We start from the raw sequence: 19,310 nt of genomic DNA, 5'->3' as shown, positions 1-19,310 counted from the left end.
ATATAAAAAGAAAAAGAGAGAGAGAGAGACTGACTTAGTGAGCGAGTGAGTGAGAGAGTGAGAGTGAGTGAGAGTGAATGAGTGAGTGAGTGATTGAGTGAGTGAGTGAGTGAGAACAAATGAGTTAAAGCAAGTGAGTGAGAGAGATCGAATGAATGAAAGTCTGAATGACAGAAAGAAAAAAGGATGAAGAAAGAAGCATGAAGAAAAAAAAATGTATATGGAGTTGCTGACATGAGTGCAATCTACAAAGCCGTTGAGGCTGATCCTCATGGGAGGATTATTGCACCAGGACCCTTAGCACTTTTAAAATGCCATTCAATGCCACGGGCTAGATGTAAACTGCAGATGACCATGTTGTGGTAGTTACCATGGATACCCAAGTGATGTGTGAGCTAACACATAGGCCCAACAGATTCCAAGAAGGCCAGAATCACCAGCGGCACCACCATCGATTGTCAGGTCACCCGGATTCAGCAAATACCAGAGTCCAAAATGATGCAGGTTTATACTGTTAATTTTCAGTTTATCGTTACAGTTGGTGTTATTCCATGTCGGAAGGGACGCAGCTACAGCCAGTGGGGTAACTAGAGACAGGCAGGCAGCTATGTGCAACAAAGGTAGGCGTGTTGTTTTCATATGCAGATCTGAAATATTGTCTTATATGCAAGAGGAGGAGTGATGGGGGTTCAGGCAAAAGCCAGGCTATGGATTGCATTGCTAAATGCTCCATCAGAGTGCAATGGTCGCCTGTCCTTTTTTTAAGTGATGATGTGGGTTTAGCCTGTGCTGTATGTATGTATGGGTGGCTGACTGCCACCCACCCAGAAAGTGTATGGGAGGCTGGTTGGCTGCCAGCCTTCCTTCCATTCCTATGAGTAATGTGAGTGCTCATGAAGGGGACATGGTTGGGTCCACCCCTTTCCCGGTTATCCCCTCTAGGCCTTTTGGCTTAGATCAAGTGTAAAAAAAGAAAGGATCTTGCGACAGATCGCATCCTGAGGCACGTTTTTTTTTTTTGTGTGAATACTTGCACTTGGGTGACTTGTGAGCACATACTGATACATACGTTCCCTATCTGGGGACCATAAATTAAATGGATTTTTGAGAAAGGGAGCTGATTTGGAAGCTTGCTTCTGTCGCCCTATGCATTGACCCGATGTGGCAGTATCTTCGGGTAGTGAACAGTGCACCACCCCATTCCAGTGTTAAACAAGAAAGATTCTCATTTAATCCTCCGTGGGTGAGAATTTGAGTTTGAGAATTGGAGACCAAAATGATGAGTTGCACTGACTGGTTTATGAACGTCTATTCATTTAGCGTTTTAATGACCATGTTTGCACACTGATTGGTGTAAAAAAATAAAATAAAACTAAATAATAATAATCTAGCACACCTGTGCAGGTTTGACATGACATGACAGGTAGCTGTCTTGTGGGTGGTGCTGAATCCTGTTAAATGACATGAGGGTCTCATGCCTATACACAAGGGTGTGTCATTGCTGTTGCTTGACCATGCATTGGTTTCTGTGGTCAGTGAATGATAAAAACAAAATTTACCATCCATTGATGGATGGGAAATCCGCCATGAGGCATTTGTTTTTAGAAACTGCTGCTCACAACCAATGTTGCAATGGAGTGTCTCCATCTGCTGGTGGTATTGGAAAGGCATTAGTGCTATGACAGGGTCTGAAGAAGAAGAAGAAGAAGAAGACGGAAAAAAATATATATAAAAAGAAAAAGAGAGAGAGAGAGAGAGACTGACTTAGTGAGCGAGTGAGTGAGAGAGTGAGAGTGAGTGAGAGTGAATGAGTGAGTGAGTGAGTGAGAACAAATGAGTTAAAGCAAGTGAGTGAGAGAGATCGAATGAATGAAAGTCTGAATGACAGAAAGAAAAAAGGATGAAGAAAGAAGCATGAAGAAAAAAAAATGTATATGGAGTTGCTGACATGAGTGCAATCTACAAAGCCGTTGAGGCTGATCCTCATGGGAGGATTATTGCACCAGGACCCTTAGCACTTTTAAAATGCCATTCAATGCCACGGGCTAGATGTAAACTGCAGATGACCATGTTGTGGTAGTTACCATGGATACCCAAGTGATGTGTGAGCTAACACATAGGCCCAACAGATTCCAAGAAGGCCAGAATCACCAGCGGCACCACCATCGATTGTCAGGTCACCCGGATTCAGCAAATACCAGAGTCCAAAATGATGCAGGTTTATACTGTTAATTTTCAGTTTATCGTTACAGTTGGTGTTATTCCATGTCGGAAGGGACGCAGCTACAGCCAGTGGGGTAACTAGAGACAGGCAGGCAGCTATGTGCAACAAAGGTAGGCGTGTTGTTTTCATATGCAGATCTGAAATATTGTCTTATATGCAAGAGGAGGAGTGATGGGGGTTCAGGCAAAAGCCAGGCTATGGATTGCATTGCTAAATGCTCCATCAGAGTGCAATGGTCGCCTGTCCTTTTTTTAAGTGATGATGTGGGTTTAGCCTGTGCTGTATGTATGTATGGGTGGCTGACTGCCACCCACCCAGAAAGTGTATGGGAGGCTGGTTGGCTGCCAGCCTTCCTTCCATTCCTATGAGTAATGTGAGTGCTCATGAAGGGGACATGGTTGGGTCCACCCCTTTCCCGGTTATCCCCTCTAGGCCTTTTGGCTTAGATCAAGTGTAAAAAAAGAAAGGATCTTGCGACAGATCGCATCCTGAGGCACGTTTTTTTTTGTGTGAATACTTGCACTTGCGTGACTTGTGAGCACATACTGATACATACGTTCCCTATCTGGGGACCATAAATTAAATGGATTTTTGAGAAAGGGAGCTGATTTGGAAGCTTGCTTCTTTCGCCCTATGCATTGACCCGATGTGGCAGTATCTTCGGGTAGTGAACAGTGCACCACCCCATTCCAGTGTTAAACAAGAAAGATTCTCATTTAATCCTCCGTGGGTGAGAATTTGAGTTTGAGAATTGGAGACCAAAATGATGAGTTGCACTGACTGGTTTATGAACGTCTATTCATTTAGCGTTTTAATGACCATGTTTGCACACTGATTGGTGTAAAAAAATAAAATAAAACTAAATAATAATAATCTAGCACACCTGTGCAGGTTTGACATGACATGACAGGTAGCTGTCTTGTGGGTGGTGCTGAATCCTGTTAAATGACATGAGGGTCTCATGCCTATACACAAGGGTGTGTCATTGCTGTTGCTTGACCATGCATTGGTTTCTGTGGTCAGTGAATGATAAAAACAAAATTTACCATCCATTGATGGATGGGAAATCCGCCATGAGGCATTTGTTTTTAGAAACTGCTGCTCACAACCAATGTTGCAATGGAGTGTCTCCATCTGCTGGTGGTATTGGAAAGGCATTAGTGCTATGACAGGGTCTGAAGAAGAAGAAGAAGAAGAAGAAGACGGAAAAAAATATATATAAAAAGAAAAAGAGAGAGAGAGAGAGAGACTGACTTAGTGAGCGAGTGAGTGAGAGAGTGAGAGTGAGTGAGAGTGAATGAGTGAGTGAGTGATTGAGTGAGTGAGTGAGTGAGAACAAATGAGTTAAAGCAAGTGAGTGAGAGAGATCGAATGAATGAAAGTCTGAATGACAGAAAGAAAAAAGGATGAAGAAAGAAGCATGAAGAAAAAAAAATGTATATGGAGTTGCTGACATGAGTGCAATCTACAAAGCCGTTGAGGCTGATCCTCATGGGAGGATTATTGCACCAGGACCCTTAGCACTTTTAAAATGCCATTCAATGCCACGGGCTAGATGTAAACTGCAGATGACCATGTTGTGGTAGTTACCATGGATACCCAAGTGATGTGTGAGCTAACACATAGGCCCAACAGATTCCAAGAAGGCCAGAATCACCAGCGGCACCACCATCAATTGTCAGGTCACCCGGATTCAGCAAATACCAGAGTCCAAAATGATGCAGGTTTATACTGTTAATTTTCAGTTTATCGTTACAGTTGGTGTTATTCCATGTCGGAAGGGACGCAGCTACAGCCAGTGGGGTAACTAGAGACAGGCAGGCAGCTATGTGCAACAAAGGTAGGCGTGTTGTTTTCATATGCAGATCTGAAATAATGTCTTATATGCAAGAGGAGGAGTGATGGGGGTTCAGGCAAAAGCCAGGCTATGGATTGCATTGCTAAATGCTCCATCAGAGTGCAATGGTCGCCTGTCCTTTTTTTAAGTGATGATGTGGGTTTAGCCTGTGCTGTATGTATGTATGGGTGGCTGACTGCCACCCACCCAGAAAGTGTATGGGAGGCTGGTTGGCTGCCAGCCTTCCTTCCATTCCTATGAGTAATGTGAGTGCTCATGAAGGGGACATGGTTGGGTCCACCCCTTTCCCGGTTATCCCCTCTAGGCCTTTTGGCTTAGATCAAGTGTAAAAAAAGAAAGGATCTTGCGACAGATCGCATCCTGAGGCACGTTTTTTTTTGTGTGAATACTTGCACTTGGGTGACTTGTGAGCACATACTGATACATACGTTCCCTATCTGGGGACCATAAATTAAATGGATTTTTGAGAAAGGGAGCTGATTTGGAAGCTTGCTTCTGTCGCCCTATGCATTGACCCGATGTGGCAGTATCTTCGGGTAGTGAACAGTGCACCACCCCATTCCAGTGTTAAACAAGAAAGATTCTCATTTAATCCTCCGTGGGTGAGAATTTGAGTTTGAGAATTGGAGACCAAAATGATGAGTTGCACTAACTGGTTTATGAACGTCTATTCATTTAGCGTTTTAATGACCATGTTTGCACACTGATTGGTGTAAAAAAATAAAATAAAACTAAATAATAATAATCTAGCACACCTGTGCAGGTTTGACATGACATGACAGGTAGCTGTCTTGTGGGTGGTGCTGAATCCTGTTAAATGACATGAGGGTCTCATGCCTATACACAAGGGTGTGTCATTGCTGTTGCTTGACCATGCATTGGTTTCTGTGGTCAGTGAATGATAAAAACAAAATTTACCATCCATTGATGGATGGGAAATCCGCCATGAGGCATTTGTTTTTAGAAACTGCTGCTCACAACCAATGTTGCAATGGAGTGTCTCCATCTGCTGGTGGTATTGGAAAGGCATTAGTGCTATGACAGGGTCTGAAGAAGAAGAAGAAGAAGACGGAAAAAAATATATATAAAAAGAAAAAGAGAGAGAGAGAGAGAGAGACTGACTTAGTGAGCGAGTGAGTGAGAGAGTGAGAGTGAGTGAGAGTGAATGAGTGAGTGAGTGATTGAGTGAGTGAGTGAGTGAGAACAAATGAGTTAAAGCAAGTGAGTGAGAGAGATCGAATGAATGAAAGTCTGAATGACAGAAAGAAAAAAGGATGAAGAAAGAAGCATGAAGAAAAAAAAATGTATATGGAGTTGCTGACATGAGTGCAATCTACAAAGCCGTTGAGGCTGATCCTCATGGGAGGATTATTGCACCAGGACCCTTAGCACTTTTAAAATGCCATTCAATGCCACGGGCTAGATGTAAACTGCAGATGACCATGTTGTGGTAGTTACCATGGATACCCAAGTGATGTGTGAGCTAACACATAGGCCCAACAGATTCCAAGAAGGCCAGAATCACCAGCGGCACCACCATCGATTGTCAGGTCACCCGGATTCAGCAAATACCAGAGTCCAAAATGATGCAGGTTTATACTGTTAATTTTCAGTTTATCGTTACAGTTGGTGTTATTCCATGTCGGAAGGGACGCAGCTACAGCCAGTGGGGTAACTAGAGACAGGCAGGCAGCTATGTGCAACAAAGGTAGGCGTGTTGTTTTCATATGCAGATCTGAAATATTGTCTTATATGCAAGAGGAGGAGTGATGGGGGTTCAGGCAAAAGCCAGGCTATGGATTGCATTGCTAAATGCTCCATCAGAGTGCAATGGTCGCCTGTCCTTTTTTTAAGTGATGATGTGGGTTTAGCCTGTGCTGTATGTATGTATGGGTGGCTGACTGCCACCCACCCAGAAAGTGTATGGGAGGCTGGTTGGCTGCCAGCCTTCCTTCCATTCCTATGAGTAATGTGAGTGCTCATGAAGGGGACATGGTTGGGTCCACCCCTTTCCCGGTTATCCCCTCTAGGCCTTTTGGCTTAGATCAAGTGTAAAAAAAGAAAGGATCTTGCGACAGATCGCATCCTGAGGCACGTTTTTTTTTTGTGTGAATACTTGCACTTGGGTGACTTGTGAGCACATACTGATACATACGTTCCCTATCTGGGGACCATAAATTAAATGGATTTTTGAGAAAGGGAGCTGATTTGGAAGCTTGCTTCTGTCGCCCTATGCATTGACCCGATGTGGCAGTATCTTCGGGTAGTGAACAGTGCACCACCCCATTCCAGTGTTAAACAAGAAAGATTCTCATTTAATCCTCCGTGGGTGAGAATTTGAGTTTGAGAATTGGAGACCAAAATGATGAGTTGCACTAACTGGTTTATGAACGTCTATTCATTTAGCGTTTTAATGACCATGTTTGCACACTGATTGGTGTAAAAAAATAAAATAAAACTAAATAATAATAATCTAGCACACCTGTGCAGGTATGACATGACATGACAGGTAGCTGTCTTGTGGGTGGTGCTGAATCCTGTTAAATGACATGAGGGTCTCATGCCTATACACAAGGGTGTGTCATTGCTGTTGCTTGACCATGCATTGGTTTCTGTGGTCAGTGAATGATAAAAACAAAATTTACCATCCATTGATGGATGGGAAATCCGCCATGAGGCATTTGTTTTTAGAAACTGCTGCTCACAACCAATGTTGCAATGGAGTGTCTCCATCTGCTGGTGGTATTGGAAAGGCATTAGTGCTATGACAGGGTCTGAAGAAGAAGAAGAAGAAGAAGAAGAAGACGGAAAAAAATATATATAAAAAGAAAAAGAGAGAGAGAGAGAGAGACTGACTTAGTGAGCGAGTGAGTGAGAGAGTGAGAGTGAGTGAGAGTGAATGAGTGAGTGAGTGATTGAGTGAGTGAGTGAGAACAAATGAGTTAAAGCAAGTGAGTGAGAGAGATCGAATGAATGAAAGTCTGAATGACAGAAAGAAAAAAGGATGAAGAAAGAAGCATGAAGAAAAAAAAATGTATATGGAGTTGCTGACATGAGTGCAATCTACAAAGCCGTTGAGGCTGATCCTCATGGGAGGATTATTGCACCAGGACCCTTAGCACTTTTAAAATGCCATTCAATGCCACGGGCTAGATGTAAACTGCAGATGACCATGTTGTGGTAGTTACCATGGATACCCAAGTGATGTGTGAGCTAACACATAGGCCCAACAGATTCCAAGAAGGCCAGAATCACCAGCGGCACCACCATCGATTGTCAGGTCACCCGGATTCAGCAAATACCAGAGTCCAAAATGATGCAGGTTTATACTGTTAATTTTCAGTTTATCGTTACAGTTGGTGTTATTCCATGTCGGAAGGGACGCAGCTACAGCCAGTGGGGTAACTAGAGACAGGCAGGCAGCTATGTGCAACAAAGGTAGGCGTGTTGTTTTCATATGCAGATCTGAAATATTGTCTTATATGCAAGAGGAGGAGTGATGGGGGTTCAGGCAAAAGCCAGGCTATGGATTGCATTGCTAAATGCTCCATCAGAGTGCAATGGTCGCCTGTCCTTTTTTTAAGTGATGATGTGGGTTTAGCCTGTGCTGTATGTATGTATGGGTGGCTGACTGCCACCCACCCAGAAAGTGTATGGGAGGCTGGTTGGCTGCCAGCCTTCCTTCCATTCCTATGAGTAATGTGAGTGCTCATGAAGGGGACATGGTTGGGTCCACCCCTTTCCCGGTTATCCCCTCTAGGCCTTTTGGCTTAGATCAAGTGTAAAAAAAGAAAGGATCTTGCGACAGATCGCATCCTGAGGCACGTTTTTTTTTGTGTGAATACTTGCACTTGGGTGACTTGTGAGCACATACTGATACATACGTTCCCTATCTGGGGACCATAAATTAAATGGATTTTTGAGAAAGGGAGCTGATTTGGAAGCTTGCTTCTGTCGCCCTATGCATTGACCCGATGTGGCAGTATCTTCGGGTAGTGAACAGTGCACCACCCCATTCCAGTGTTAAACAAGAAAGATTCTCATTTAATCCTCCGTGGGTGAGAATTTGAGTTTGAGAATTGGAGACCAAAATGATGAGTTGCACTGACTGGTTTATGAACGTCTATTCATTTAGCGTTTTAATGACCATGTTTGCACACTGATTGGTGTAAAAAAATAAAATAAAACTAAATAATAATAATCTAGCACACCTGTGCAGGTTTGACATGACATGACAGGTAGCTGTCTTGTGGGTGGTGCTGAATCCTGTTAAATGACATGAGGGTCTCATGCCTATACACAAGGGTGTGTCATTGCTGTTGCTTGACCATGCATTGGTTTCTGTGGTCAGTGAATGATAAAAACAAAATTTACCATCCATTGATGGATGGGAAATCCGCCATGAGGCATTTGTTTTTAGAAACTGCTGCTCACAACCAATGTTGCAATGGAGTGTCTCCATCTGCTGGTGGTATTGGAAAGGCATTAGTGCTATGACAGGGTCTGAAGAAGAAGAAGAAGAAGACGGAAAAAAATATATATAAAAAGAAAAAGAGAGAGAGAGAGAGAGACTGACTTAGTGAGCGAGTGAGTGAGAGAGTGAGAGTGAGTGAGAGTGAATGAGTGAGTGAGTGATTGAGTGAGTGAGTGAGTGAGTGAGAACAAATGAGTTAAAGCAAGTGAGTGAGAGAGATCGAATGAATGAAAGTCTGAATGACAGAAAGAAAAAAGGATGAAGAAAGAAGCATGAAGAAAAAAAAATGTATATGGAGTTGCTGACATGAGTGCAATCTACAAAGCCGTTGAGGCTGATCCTCATGGGAGGATTATTGCACCAGGACCCTTAGCACTTTTAAAATGCCATTCAATGCCACGGGCTAGATGTAAACTGCAGATGACCATGTTGTGGTAGTTACCATGGATACCCAAGTGATGTGTGAGCTAACACATAGGCCCAACAGATTCCAAGAAGGCCAGAATCACCAGCGGCACCACCATCGATTGTCAGGTCACCCGGATTCAGCAAATACCAGAGTCCAAAATGATGCAGGTTTATACTGTTAATTTTCAGTTTATCGTTACAGTTGGTGTTATTCCATGTCGGAAGGGACGCAGCTACAGCCAGTGGGGTAACTAGAGACAGGCAGGCAGCTATGTGCAACAAAGGTAGGCGTGTTGTTTTCATATGCAGATCTGAAATATTGTCTTATATGCAAGAGGAGGAGTGATGGGGGTTCAGGCAAAAGCCAGGCTATGGATTGCATTGCTAAATGCTCCATCAGAGTGCAATGGTCGCCTGTCCTTTTTTTAAGTGATGATGTGGGTTTAGCCTGTGCTGTATGTATGTATGGGTGGCTGACTGCCACCCACCCAGAAAGTGTATGGGAGGCTGGTTGGCTGCCAGCCTTCCTTCCATTCCTATGAGTAATGTGAGTGCTCATGAAGGGGACATGGTTGGGTCCACCCCTTTCCCGGTTATCCCCTCTAGGCCTTTTGGCTTAGATCAAGTGTAAAAAAAGAAAGGATCTTGCGACAGATCGCATCCTGAGGCACGTTTTTTTTTGTGTGAATACTTGCACTTGGGTGACTTGTGAGCACATACTGATACATACGTTCCCTATCTGGGGACCATAAATTAAATGGATTTTTGAGAAAGGGAGCTGATTTGGAAGCTTGCTTCTGTCGCCCTATGCATTGACCCGATGTGGCAGTATCTTCGGGTAGTGAACAGTGCACCACCCCATTCCAGTGTTAAACAAGAAAGATTCTCATTTAATCCTCCGTGGGTGAGAATTTGAGTTTGAGAATTGGAGACCAAAATGATGAGTTGCACTGACTGGTTTATGAACGTCTATTCATTTAGCGTTTTAATGACCATGTTTGCACACTGATTGGTGTAAAAAAAATAAATAAAACTAAATAATAATAATCTAGCACACCTGTGCAGGTTTGACATGACATGACAGGTAGCTGTCTTGTGGGTGGTGCTGAATCCTGTTAAATGACATGAGGGTCTCATGCCTATACACAAGGGTGTGTCATTGCTGTTGCTTGACCATGCATTGGTTTCTGTGGTCAGTGAATGATAAAAACAAAATTTACCATCCATTGATGGATGGGAAATCCGCCATGAGGCATTTGTTTTTAGAAACTGCTGCTCACAACCAATGTTGCAATGGAGTGTCTCCATCTGCTGGTGGTATTGGAAAGGCATTAGTGCTATGAAAGGGTCTGAAGAAGAAGAAGAAGAAGACGGAAAAAAATATATATAAAAAGAAAAAGAGAGAGAGAGAGAGAGAGACTGACTTAGTGAGCGAGTGAGTGAGAGAGTGAGAGTGAGTGAGAGTGAATGAGTGAGTGATTGAGTGAGTGAGTGAGTGAGTGAGAACAAATGAGTTAAAGCAAGTGAGTGAGAGAGATCGAATGAATGAAAGTCTGAATGACAGAAAGAAAAAAGGATGAAGAAAGAAGCATGAAGAAAAAAAAATGTATATGGAGTTGCTGACATGAGTGCAATCTACAAAGCCGTTGAGGCTGATCCTCATGGGAGGATTATTGCACCAGGACCCTTAGCACTTTTAAAATGCCATTCAATGCCACGGGCTAGATGTAAACTGCAGATGACCATGTTGTGGTAGTTACCATGGATACCAAAGTGATGTGTGAGCTAACACATAGGCCCAACAGATTCCAAGAAGGCCAGAATCACCAGCGGCACCACCATCGATTGTCAGGTCACCCGGATTCAGCAAATACCAGAGTCCAAAATGATGCAGGTTTATACTGTTAATTTTCAGTTTATCGTTACAGTTGGTGTTATTCCATGTCGGAAGGGACGCAGCTACAGCCAGTGGGGTAACTAGAGACAGGCAGGCAGCTATGTGCAACAAAGGTAGGCGTGTTGTTTTCATATGCAGATCTGAAATATTGTCTTATATGCAAGAGGAGGAGTGATGGGGGTTCAGGCAAAAGCCAGGCTATGGATTGCATTGCTAAATGCTCCATCAGAGTGCAATGGTCGCCTGTCCTTTTTTTAAGTGATGATGTGGGTTTAGCCTGTGCTGTATGTATGTATGGGTGGCTGACTGCCACCCACCCAGAAAGTGTATGGGAGGCTGGTTGGCTGCCAGCCTTCCTTCCATTCCTATGAGTAATGTGAGTGCTCATGAAGGGGACATGGTTGGGTCCACCCCTTTCCCGGTTATCCCCTCTAGGCCTTTTGGCTTAGATCAAGTGTAAAAAAAGAAAGGATCTTGCGACAGATCGCATCCTGAGGCACGTTTTTTTTTTGTGTGAATACTTGCACTTGGGTGACTTGTGAGCACATACTGATACATACGTTCCCTATCTGGGGACCATAAATTAAATGGATTTTTGAGAAAGGGAGCTGATTTGGAAGCTTGCTTCTGTCGCCCTATGCATTGACCCGATGTGGCAGTATCTTCGGGTAGTGAACAGTGCACCACCCCATTCCAGTGTTAAACAAGAAAGATTCTCATTTAATCCTCCGTGGGTGAGAATTTGAGTTTGAGAATTGGAGACCAAAATGATGAGTTGCACTGACTGGTTTATGAACGTCTATTCATTTAGCGTTTTAATGACCATGTTTGCACACTGATTGGTGTAAAAAAATAAAATAAAACTAAATAATAATAATCTAGCACACCTGTGCAGGTTTGACATGACATGACAGGTAGCTGTCTTGTGGGTGGTGCTGAATCCTGTTAAATGACATGAGGGTCTCATGCCTATACACAAGGGTGTGTCATTGCTGTTGCTTGACCATGCATTGGTTTCTGTGGTCAGTGAATGATAAAAACAAAATTTACCATCCATTGATGGATGGGAAATCCGCCATGAGGCATTTGTTTTTAGAAACTGCTGCTCACAACCAATGTTGCAATGGAGTGTCTCCATCTGCTGGTGGTATTGGAAAGGCATTAGTGCTATGACAGGGTCTGAAGAAGAAGAAGAAGAAGAAGAAGAAGAAGAAGAAGAAGAAGAAGACGGAAAAAAATATATATAAAAAGAAAAAGAGAGAGAGAGAGAGAGACTGACTTAGTGAGCGAGTGAGTGAGAGAGTGAGAGTGAGTGAGAGTGAATGAGTGAGTGAGTGAGTGAGTGAGAACAAATGAGTTAAAGCAAGTGAGTGAGAGAGATCGAATGAATGAAAGTCTGAATGACAGAAAGAAAAAAGGATGAAGAAAGAAGCATGAAGAAAAAAAAATGTATGTGGAGTTGCTGACATGAGTGCAATCTACAAAGCCGTTGAGGCTGATCCTCATGGGAGGATTATTGCACCAGGACCCTTAGCACTTTTAAAATGCCATTCAATGCCACGGGCTAGATGTAAACTGCAGATGACCATGTTGTGGTAGTTACCATGGATACCCAAGTGATGTGTGAGCTAACACATAGGCCCAACAGATTCCAAGAAGGCCAGAATCACCAGCGGCACCACCATCGATTGTCAGGTCACCCGGATTCAGCAAATACCAGAGTCCAAAATGATGCAGGTTTATACTGTTAATTTTCAGTTTATCGTTACAGTTGGTGTTATTCCATGTCGGAAGGGACGCAGCTACAGCCAGTGGGGTAACTAGAGACAGGCAGGCAGCTATGTGCAACAAAGGTAGGCGTGTTGTTTTCATATGCAGATCTGAAATATTGTCTTATATGCAAGAGGAGGAGTGATGGGGGTTCAGGCAAAAGCCAGGCTATGGATTGCATTGCTAAATGCTCCATCAGAGTGCAATGGTCGCCTGTCCTTTTTTTAAGTGATGATGTGGGTTTAGCCTGTGCTGTATGTATGTATGGGTGGCTGACTGCCACCCACCCAGAAAGTGTATGGGAGGCTGGTTGGCTGCCAGCCTTCCTTCCATTCCTATGAGTAATGTGAGTGCTCATGAAGGGGACATGATTGGGTCCACCCCTTTCCCGGTTATCCCCTCTAGGCCTTTTGGCTTAGATCAAGTGTAAAAAAAAGAAAGGATCTTGCGACAGATTGCATCCTGAGGCACGTTTTTTTTTTGTGTGAATACTTGCACTTGGGTGACTTGTGAGCACATACTGATACATACGTTCCCTATCTGGGGACCATAAATTAAATGGATTTTTGAGAAAGGGAGCTGATTTGGAAGCTTGCTTCTGTCGCCCTATGCATTGACCCGATGTGGCAGTATCTTCGGGTAGTGAACAGTGCACCACCCCATTCCAGTGTTAAACAAGAAAGATTCTCATTTAATCCTCCGTGGGTGAGAATTTGAGTTTGAGAATTGGAGACCAAAATGATGAGTTGCACTGACTGGTTTATGAACGTCTATTCATTTAGCGTTTTAATGACCATGTTTGCACACTGATTGGTGTAAAAAAATAAAATAAAACTAAATAATAATAATCTAGCACACCTGTGCAGGTTTGACATGACATGACAGGTAGCTGTCTTGTGGGTGGTGCTGAATCCTGTTAAATGACATGAGGGTCTCATGCCTATACACAAGGGTGTGTCATTGCTGTTGCTTGACCATGCATTGGTTTCTGTGGTCAGTGAATGATAAAAACAAAATTTACCATCCATTGATGGATGGGAAATCCGCCATGAGGCATTTGTTTTTAGAAACTGCTGCTCACAACCAATGTTGCAATGGAGTGTCTCCATCTGCTGGTGGTATTGGAAAGGCATTAGTGCTATGACAGGGTCTGAAGAAGAAGAAGAAGAAGAAGAAGAAGAAGACGGAAAAAAATATATATAAAAAGAAAAAGAGAGAGAGAGAGACTGACTTAGTGAGCGAGTGAGTGAGAGAGTGAGAGTGAGTGAGAGTGAATGAGTGAGTGAGTGATTGAGTGAGTGAGTGAGTGAGTGAGAACAAATGAGTTAAAGCAAGTGAGTGAGAGAGATCGAATGAATGAAAGTCTGAATGACAGAAATAAAAAAGGATGAAGAAAGAAGCATGAAGAAAAAAAAATGTATATGGAGTTGCTGACATGAGTGCAATCTACAAAGCCGTTGAGGCTGATCCTCATGGGAGGATTATTGCACCAGGACCCTTAGCACTTTTAAAATGCCATTCAATGCCACGGGCTAGATGTAAACTGCAGATGACCATGTTGTGGTAGTTACCATGGATACCCAAGTGATGTGTGAGCTAACACATAGGCCCAACAGATTCCAAGAAGGCCAGAATCACCAGCGGCACCACCATCGATTGTCAGGTCACCCGGATTCAGCAAATACCAGAGTCCAAAATGATGCAGGTTTATACTGTTAATTTTCAGTTTATCGTTACAGTTGGTGTTATTCCATGTCGGAAGGGACGCAGCTACAGCCAGTGGGGTAACTAGAGACAGGCAGGCAGCTATGTGCAACAAAGGTAGGCGTGTTGTTTTCATATGCAGATCTGAAATATTGTCTTATATGCAAGAGGAGGAGTGATGGGGGTTCAGGCAAAAGCCAGGCTATGGATTGCATTGCTAAATGCTCCATCAGAGTGCAATGGTCGCCTGTCCTTTTTTTAAGTGATGATGTGGGTTTAGCCTGTGCTGTATGTATGTATGGGTGGCTGACTGCCACCCACCCAGAAAGTGTATGGGAGGCTGGTTGGCTGCCAGCCTTCCTTCCATTCCTATGAGTAATGTGAGTGCTCATGAAGGGGACATGGTTGGGTCCACCCCTTTCCCGGTTATCCCCTCTAGGCCTTTTGGCTTAGATCAAGTGTAAAAAAAGAAAGGATCTTGCGACAGATCTCATCCTGAGGCACGTTTTTTTTTTGTGTGAATACTTGCACTTGGGTGACTTGTGAGCACATACTGATACATACGTTCCCTATCTGGGGACCATAAATTAAATGGATTTTTGAGAAAGGGAGCTGATTTGGAAGCTTGCTTCTGTCGCCCTATGCATTGACCCGATGTGGCAGTATCTTTGGGTAGTGAACAGTGCACCACCCCATTCCAGTGTTAAACAAGAAAGATTCTCATTTAATCCTCCGTGGGTGAGAATTTGAGTTTGAGAATTGGAGACCAAAATGATGAGTTGCACTGACTGGTTTATGAACGTCTATTCATTTAGCGTTTTAATGACCATGTTTGCACACTGATTGGTGTAAAAAAATAAAATAAAACTAAATAATAATAATCTAGCACACCTGTGCAGGTTTGACATGACATGACAGGTAGCTGTCTTGTGGGTGGTGCTGAATCCTGTTAAATGACATGAGGGTCTCATGCCTATACACAAGGGTGTGTCATTGCTGTTGCTTGACCATGCATTGGTTTCTGTGGTCAGTGAATGATAAAAACAAAATTTACCATCCATTGATGGATGGGAAATCCGCCATGAGGCATTTGTTTTTAGAAACTGCTGCTCACAACCAATGTTGCAATGGAGTGTCTCCATCTGCTGGTGGTATTGGAAAGGCATTAGTGCTATGACAGGGTCTGAAGAAGAAGAAGAAGAAGACGGAAAAAAATATATATAAAAAGAAAAAGAGAGAGAGAGAGAGAGACTGACTTAGTGAGCGAGTGAGTGAGAGAGTGAGAGTGAGTGAGAGTGAATGAGTGAGTGAGTGATTGAGTGAGTGAGTGAGTGAGAACAAATGAGTTAAAGCAAGTGAGTGAGAGAGATCGAATGAATGAAAGTCTGAATGACAGAAAGAAAAAAGGATGAAGAAAGAAGCATGAAGAAAAAAAAATGTATATGGAGTTGCTGACATGAGTGCAATCTACAAAGCCGTTGAGGCTGATCCTCATGGGAGGATTATTGCACCAGGACCCTTAGCACTTTTAAAATGCCATTCAATGCCACGGGCTAGATGTAAACTGCAGATGACCATGTTGTGGTAGTTACCATGGATACCCAAGTGATGTGTGAGCTAACACATAGGCCCAACAGATTCCAAGAAGGCCAGAATCACCAGCGGCACCACCATCGATTGTCAGGTCACCCGGATTCAGCAAATACCAGAGTCCAAAATGATGCAGGTTTATACTGTTAATTTTCAGTTTATCGTTACAGTTGGTGTTATTCCATGTCGGAAGGGACGCAGCTACAGCCAGTGGGGTAACTAGAGACAGGCAGGCAGCTATGTGCAACAAAGGTAGGCGTGTTGTTTTTATATGCAGATCTGAAATATTGTCTTATATGCAAGAGGAGGAGTGATGGGGGTTCAGGCAAAAGCCAGGCTATGGATTGCATTGCTAAATGCTCCATCAGAGTGCAATGGTCGCCTGTCCTTTTTTTAAGTGATGATGTGGGTTTAGCCTGTGCTGTATGTATGTATGGGTGGCTGACTGCCACCCACCCAGAAAGTGTATGGGAGGCTGGTTGGCTGCCAGCCTTCCTTCCATTCCTATGAGTAATGTGAGTGCTCATGAAGGGGACATGGTTGGGTCCACCCCTTTCCCGGTTATCCCCTCTAGGCCTTTTGGCTTAGATCAAGTGTAAAAAAAGAAAGGATCTTGCGACAGATCGCATCCTGAGGCACGTTTTTTTTTGTGTGAATACTTGCACTTGGGTGACTTGTGAGCACATACTGATACATACGTTCCCTATCTGGGGACCATAAATTAAATGGATTTTTGAGAAAGGGAGCTGATTTGGAAGCTTGCTTCTGTCGCCCTATGCATTGACCCGATGTGGCAGTATCTTTGGGTAGTGAACAGTGCACCACCCCATTCCAGTGTTAAACAAGAAAGATTCTCATTTAATCCTCCGTGGGTGAGAATTTGAGTTTGAGAATTGGAGACCAAAATGATGAGTTGCACTGACTGGTTTATGAACGTCTATTCATTTAGCGTTTTAATGACCATGTTTGCACACTGATTGGTGTAAAAAAATAAAATAAAACTAAATAATAATAATCTAGCACACCTGTGCAGGTTTGACATGACATGACAGGTAGCTGTCTTGTGGGTGGTGCTGAATCCTGTTAAATGACATGAGGGTCTCATGCCTATACACAAGGGTGTGTCATTGCTGTTGCTTGACCATGCATTGGTTTCTGTGGTCAGTGAATGATAAAAACAAAATTTACCATCCATTGATGGATGGGAAATCCGCCATGAGGCATTTGTTTTTAGAAACTGCTGCTCACAACCAATGTTGCAATGGAGTGTCTCCATCTGCTGGTGGTATTGGAAAGGCATTAGTGCTATGACAGGGTCTGAAGAAGAAGAAGAAGAAGAAGAAGAAGAAGACGGAAAAAAATATATATAAAAAGAAAAAGAGAGAGAGAGAGACTGACTTAGTGAGCGAGTGAGTGAGAGAGTGAGAGTGAGTGAGAGTGAATGAGTGAGTGAGTGATTGAGTGAGTGAGTGAGTGAGTGAGAACAAATGAGTTAAAGCAAGTGAGTGAGAGAGATCGAATGAATGAAAGTCTGAATGACAGAAATAAAAAAGGATGAAGAAAGAAGCATGAAGAAAAAAAAATGTATATGGAGTTGCTGACATGAGTGCAATCTACAAAGCCGTTGAGGCTGATCCTCATGGGAGGATTATTGCACCAGGACCCTTAGCACTTTTAAAATGCCATTCAATGCCACGGGCTAGATGTAAACTGCAGATGACCATGTTGTGGTAGTTACCATGGATACCCAAGTGATGTGTGAGCTAACACATAGGCCCAACAGATTCCAAGAAGGCCAGAATCACCAGCGGCACCACCATCGATTGTCAGGTCACCCGGATTCAGCAAATACCAGAGTCCAAAATGATGCAGGTTTATACTGTTAATTTTCAGTTTATCGTTACAGTTGGTGTTATTCCATGTCGGAAGGGACGCAGCTACAGCCAGTGGGGTAACTAGAGACAGGCAGGCAGCTATGTGCAACAAAGGTAGGCGTGTTGTTTTTATATGCAGATCTGAAATATTGTCTTATATGCAAGAGGAGGAGTGATGGGGGTTCAGGCAAAAGCCAGGCTATGGATTGCATTGCTAAATGCTCCATCAGAGTGCAATGGTCGCCTGTCCTTTTTTTAAGTGATGATGTGGGTTTAGCCTGTGCTGTATGTATGTATGGGTGGCTGACTGCCACCCACCCAGAAAGTGTATGGGAGGCTGGTTGGCTGCCAGCCTTCCTTCCATTCCTATGAGTAATGTGAGTGCTCATGAAGGGGACATGGTTGGGTCCACCCCTTTCCCGGTTATCCCCTCTAGGCCTTTTGGCTTAGATCAAGTGTAAAAAAAGAAAGGATCTTGCGACAGATCTCATCCTGAGGCACGTTTTTTTTTTGTGTGAATACTTGCACTTGGGTGACTTGTGAGCACATACTGATACATACGTTCCCTATCTGGGGACCATAAATTAAATGGATTTTTGAGAAAGGGAGCTGATTTGGAAGCTTGCTTCTGTCGCCCTATGCATTGACCCGATGTGGCAGTATCTTTGGGTAGTGAACAGTGCACCACCCCATTCCAGTGTTAAACAAGAAAGATTCTCATTTAATCCTCCGTGGGTGAGAATTTGAGTTTGAGAATTGGAGACCAAAATGATGAGTTGCACTGACTGGTTTATGAACGTCTATTCATTTAGCGTTTTAATGACCATGTTTGCACACTGATTGGTGTAAAAAAATAAAATAAAACTAAATAATAATAATCTAGCACACCTGTGCAGGTTTGACATGACATGACAGGTAGCTGTCTTGTGGGTGGTGCTGAATCCTGTTAAATGACATGAGGGTCTCATGCCTATACACAAGGGTGTGTCATTGCTGTTGCTTGACCATGCATTGGTTTCTGTGGTCAGTGAATGATAAAAACAAAATTTACCATCCATTGATGGATGGGAAATCCGCCATGAGGCATTTGTTTTTAGAAACTGCTGCTCACAACCAATGTTGCAATGGAGTGTCTCCATCTGCTGGTGGTATTGGAAAGGCATTAGTGCTATGACAGGGTCTGAAGAAGAAGAAGAAGAAGACGGAAAAAAATATATATAAAAAGAAAAAGAGAGAGAGAGAGAGAGACTGACTTAGTGAGCGAGTGAGTGAGAGAGTGAGAGTGAGTGAGAGTGAATGAGTGAGTGAGTGATTGAGTGAGTGAGTGAGTGAGAACAAATGAGTTAAAGCAAGTGAGTGAGAGAGATCGAATGAATGAAAGTCTGAATGACAGAAAGAAAAAAGGATGAAGAAAGAAGCATGAAGAAAAAAAAATGTATATGGAGTTGCTGACATGAGTGCAATCTACAAAGCCGTTGAGGCTGATCCTCATGGGAGGATTATTGCACCAG

At 43.3% G+C, this 19,310-nt stretch overlaps 11 pseudogenes; all 11 read left to right on the top strand.

The window, feature by feature from the left end:
• The first annotated feature begins 931 nt into the window (after window positions 1-931).
• Window positions 932-1,198, top strand: LOC130340859 (U2 spliceosomal RNA; annotated as a pseudogene).
• A 1,447-nt stretch (window positions 1,199-2,645) lies between these two features.
• Window positions 2,646-2,909, top strand: LOC130337716 (U2 spliceosomal RNA; annotated as a pseudogene).
• Window positions 2,910-4,375: 1,466 nt separating this feature from the next.
• LOC130339419 (U2 spliceosomal RNA) lies at window positions 4,376-4,639 on the top strand (annotated as a pseudogene).
• A 1,462-nt stretch (window positions 4,640-6,101) lies between these two features.
• Window positions 6,102-6,366, top strand: LOC130340392 (U2 spliceosomal RNA; annotated as a pseudogene).
• Window positions 6,367-7,831: 1,465 nt separating this feature from the next.
• Window positions 7,832-8,095, top strand: LOC130339408 (U2 spliceosomal RNA; annotated as a pseudogene).
• Window positions 8,096-9,559: 1,464 nt separating this feature from the next.
• LOC130339397 (U2 spliceosomal RNA) lies at window positions 9,560-9,823 on the top strand (annotated as a pseudogene).
• A 1,462-nt stretch (window positions 9,824-11,285) lies between these two features.
• Window positions 11,286-11,550, top strand: LOC130340385 (U2 spliceosomal RNA; annotated as a pseudogene).
• Window positions 11,551-13,025: 1,475 nt separating this feature from the next.
• On the top strand, window positions 13,026-13,291 carry LOC130341103 (U2 spliceosomal RNA; annotated as a pseudogene).
• Window positions 13,292-14,763: 1,472 nt separating this feature from the next.
• Window positions 14,764-15,028, top strand: LOC130341801 (U2 spliceosomal RNA; annotated as a pseudogene).
• Window positions 15,029-16,488: 1,460 nt separating this feature from the next.
• Window positions 16,489-16,752, top strand: LOC130341648 (U2 spliceosomal RNA; annotated as a pseudogene).
• Window positions 16,753-18,224: 1,472 nt separating this feature from the next.
• Window positions 18,225-18,489, top strand: LOC130341790 (U2 spliceosomal RNA; annotated as a pseudogene).
• Window positions 18,490-19,310: the final 821 nt, after the last annotated feature.

This window comes from Hyla sarda, chromosome 1 (assembly GCF_029499605.1).
Source record: "Hyla sarda isolate aHylSar1 chromosome 1, aHylSar1.hap1, whole genome shotgun sequence".
In the NCBI taxonomy this organism is placed as follows: Eukaryota; Metazoa; Chordata; class Amphibia; order Anura; family Hylidae; genus Hyla; species Hyla sarda.
This window is presented reverse-complemented; position numbering and strand designations above follow the sequence as displayed.